This window comes from Papilio polytes, unplaced genomic scaffold (assembly GCF_000836215.1).
Source record: "Papilio polytes unplaced genomic scaffold, Ppol_1.0 DF823991.1, whole genome shotgun sequence".
Taxonomy (NCBI): domain Eukaryota; kingdom Metazoa; phylum Arthropoda; class Insecta; order Lepidoptera; family Papilionidae; genus Papilio; species Papilio polytes.
In genome coordinates this window covers 2,825,823-2,830,180 of record NW_013525213.1, presented here as the reverse complement: position 1 = coordinate 2,830,180, position 4,358 = coordinate 2,825,823, and the positions used below count along the sequence as shown (strand labels likewise).

At 35.7% G+C, this 4,358-nt stretch overlaps 1 protein-coding gene across 1 annotated transcript in view; it reads right to left on the bottom strand.

The window, feature by feature from the left end:
• Positions 1-4,047, bottom strand: part of LOC106101413 — a 14,114-nt gene extending 10,067 nt beyond the window's left edge. The window contains exon 1 of the mRNA XM_013280648.1: positions 3,915-4,047. The gene's annotated coding sequence lies outside the window, so the exon portion shown is untranslated. The remainder of the gene's footprint in view (positions 1-3,914) is intronic.
• Between the last annotated feature and the right edge of the window lie 311 nt (positions 4,048-4,358).

Sequence of the window (4,358 nt, the reverse complement as noted above, 5' to 3'; positions counted from 1 at the left end):
TACTAACAATACTAACAAATACTATGTAAATCAATTATAAAAATCTTAGATATGGAAATAAAGAGGCTTTATTATTATTATTATTATTATTTTATAATCTTAGTAAAATTTATTTATTCACTCTTTGGTATACTTTTTATATTAATACTGCGTCCGCAAACGTGCCCTCTATTAATAAATTATATGAAAATGAGTAATAATTTTGCTTTTATTATAAGACAAAGAGCAAGGGGCGACCCTCAAGTCATTGTGAATGCGTGTGACGAAGCGACCAAATAAACAAACATAAACATTATAATTGTTAAAAGATGTCTCTCAAAACATTGCCTGAGAGTTGGCATTTTGCACCGCAAAACAATAAACATCCTCACCAGAGCTCATCATAGATTGGTCTTGGTGTGAAAGTTACTATTTTGAGAGAAATGTCATCAGTTTGCTTCTTGTAGCCCCAGTAGTTAAAAAAAATAAGGTTAGCGTGGTATGGGCATGTTATGCGAAGGGATGAATCGCATATAACAAGAAGGACGTTAGTTATGAATGTGGAGGTACATCGGTAGAGGTAGACTTAGAAAGAGATGGATGGATTGCGTGAAAGGTGACATGATCAAGAAGGGAGTGATGACTGAGATGAAGGATGATAGAGTTATTTGGAGGACGAAAACCCGATGCGCCACCCTACGGGAGTAGGATAAGGCAGGGGAGATGATGATGTCATCAGTCTGCTTCTTTCGCTACGGAAGGCCGGCACGGTGTACCTTTACTTGTTCTTATACTATATTCAACATGTATACTAATGTTATAAAGAGGAAAGATTTGTACTTTTGGACTTTTGTACGTATTGAAATAATTCAAAAACTACTGGGCCGATTTCAAAAATTCTTGTACCATTAAAGAGCTATGTTATCACTGCATACCATAGGCTAACTTTTTTACTATTTTTTTAATTTCACGTAGACAAAGACGCGACAGCCTAGTATATTATACATATGAACTTTCTTCTTGAATCACTCTATCTATTAAAACTGCATCAAAATTCGTTTCGTAGTTTTAAAGATCTAAATACAAATAAGTACAGACAGCGGGAAGCGATTTTGTTTTATACTGTAGTGACTAACAATAGTTCACCTCTAACTGCACTTGTGCACACATCACTACGTTCGTTATTATCTGTTATATCAACGAGGTATACAACAAAACATTTAAATACATTATTATATTGTAGAGGCGCTGCCGGTTGGCCGATCGCCCTTGGAGTAGGAGATAGGGGCTAATTTATACTATCTCTAACAAAACTTTTGCACTTTTATACAGATGTAGAACATAACCTAAAAGAACACATAGACAACTAATTATGCTTTTATTTCAAGATAGCAGCAACGGATCAAGCCGAGGTTCGGCCCTCTCGGGCACCCTTGAATCGGAATGCTAAACGCGTATTGAGTGACAGCCCAAGCCGAGGTCCCCTCTCGGGGATCCTTGTGCTTAGTCACTCCATGGAGCGACCACCGAAGCGATCTAAGAGCTCGGTGGCCTCCCAATCCGGTAATAATAACGAAGTAACGGCCCGAGCCGAGGCTCCTGAGGGAGCCCTCGAGCCTAGTTACTCATAAAAGAGGTTTAGGCTAAGCGCCATCTGCGCTGGGCCACCTCAAGCCCGGTGAATCTGTAAATGCCTCTTCAAGGCAAACAGTGACAACTCAGTCACAAAAAATAAATAAATGAAAAAAAAAATATTTCAGTAAGGAGTAACCTGCAGTTTTATTGTTACCTTGGTTTTACAATTGGAATGGCTTCGTGGCTGTAAAATAATTAATAAAAAGTGCGGGTGTTAGTGTTTAGCTGCAGTGATATCTTATCAGTGCGGCAGGCGGCTGTCGCCGAGGCTGCCGGCGTCACGTTATCATTGATTTTCATTAACGATTAAAAACTCTGAGAACTGTTTATTACGAGCGCCGTACCTGTGTCGGAAGCCGAGTAAAGTATTTGGAAGTTATTTGCTGATATTGTTAAATTGGAAGTAACAATATTTGGAGGTTTTCGACATGATGTTATTGCTTATATAACTTATTAGCTGCCGCTTGCGACTTCGCTCGCGAATTTAAAAATATAACCTATGCTACTCACTAATAACGTAGCTTTTCAATGGTGAAAGAATTTTTGAAATCGACCCAGTAGTTTTTGAGTTATTTTAATACAAACAAAAATCGAAAAATACAATCTTTCCTCTTCAAAATACTAGCATTAAGTAATTTGAAGTTAAAGCGTAGTCTTATCGTTTACAACCTTTCAATAGGTAACCTTTAGCTTTTTAAAAACTTTATGATTACGTAGTCAATTACGTAGTTACTAGCTGTCGCCCGCGACTCCGTCCGCATGGAATTTAAAAAACAAAACAAAAAGGAGTAGCTTATATGTTTTTCCAGACTATCCTCTACATCTATGCCAAATTTCAACGAAATCGGTTCAGCCGTTTAGGCTACAAACTCTAACAAACATCCATCCATCCATTTAAACTTTCGCATTTATAATATTAGTTTGAAGTATGATTTTCCTCCTGCCACATTTTAGTAGACAATTTTTATTTTTAAATTTTGAATAATCTATCATTGGTCACACTGGCGCGTGTGAGACTGATTAGTTGCAAATATTTGTGACGTCACTGGAAATGTTTGAGAGCTCGCCGGCGCTGTTAGCACTATCATTGATAATGATAAGATATCACATATCATATGATATATTTTGTCTCGCGCGATACGCACTCATTGTAGGTGTTATTATAACATTTATCACAAATATGTGATTATATTTTAACTATCTAAGTCAAAATATAACAAAACAAGTCTGTAACTACGAAAATAGCAATTTTCATTGCTTAAAAATCGGCTACTAATTGGCACAGAATGTAATCTTCCATACATGGGCGTTACTATAACGCGAGGGGGGTAGGAAGTCAGCTGCCTCCCCCTAGACTAAATACTCCATACACCTCCATACTTCATATATGCATCCACTTTAATATTCACTATAAAACGACTAATATTATACTGATATGAAATATAAGTATTTTAAAAAATAACGGAAAACATTCAAAATACTAGTTTCAAAACAAAACAAGGTTATGTAACGAACTTTTGTTGAGCGACACGAATTCACATCATAAAAAGGTAAACATGATTCTTCTTATATGGGAGCTTCTTAAGAAGTTGTACAAACAGAGATATAACTATACATGGGTAACTCAATGGATGATCTGCAGATCAGCTAACGGTTCGCATGGGTGAAGCAGATTAGCTCAATTTGTACCTGCATAGAGGTATGAATTACGTGAGCTACAAGTCACCAGAGAACTCATCGGCTCTCTTAATAATAGTACATTGAATTGAGCTGTAAGCTGCTAATTTAGTTGTTGAGCCGCAGCTCAACAATTCAAGGCTATATGAGTCGATCTCTTGAACAGGTTCAAAGCTAATTTACGTCTATATTAACGTTTTTTTGGTGCAAAATAAACGCGCGTAATATTTTGTTGTTTTTTATACGCAAATTATAATGGATTTAGGCAGCCAGTTGGATTAGACTATGAGAAATTATTACGAACAAATAAAAATATTGGAAACCCAAGGGTTGTTCTAAATTTAAAAAGTATAAATTAATTTTTGTTAATACATTTTAAACTGAAAACATGAAAGAAGCATTTTCCACGTACTTAGTTATTTTTTACTATATATTTTATATATAAATCTAGCTTTGCTTTGTTAAATTAACGGAAAAACGGAATCACGTAAATGTTGGAAAAACCATAGACAAAAAATACACAATATATTGCATACTCTTTGTATAGATTATAGTAATTGAAAGATTTCATTTAAAGATAAGACTTGTTAAAAATAAAATATCTAATAAAAATTAATACTCACGATAACAAAATAATCCAGTAATTAGTCCGAAAACACTGAAAACTGTACACTGTTATAAATCGCGCCAAATCACAGCAAAGAAAAAAATTAAAAGTCAATCGCAAAATGGCCGCGTCCGTGGCGGGCCGGGCGACGCGCAATTCTGAATACAAAATTGTGTTTTCAAAACGTAAGTATATCATATCCAGAATATGATGACCCACACACTGTGTGACAATTGGCGAGTTAACAGCGACACGTGAGGTCTAGTTATACTGGTGACTTACAAGTGCTTATCGCGGTTTTGCTGTTATAAAATCGACTTTATGTCTTAGAGAATAAAGTTTAACAGATTTTATCGACTGCACGTATATGTTGGCTAGTTAATCAATGGTTAAGGTAGTGGAGTGATAACACATACAGTGTGTTTCTAAAATAACACTTAATAAACGATATATTCACGAG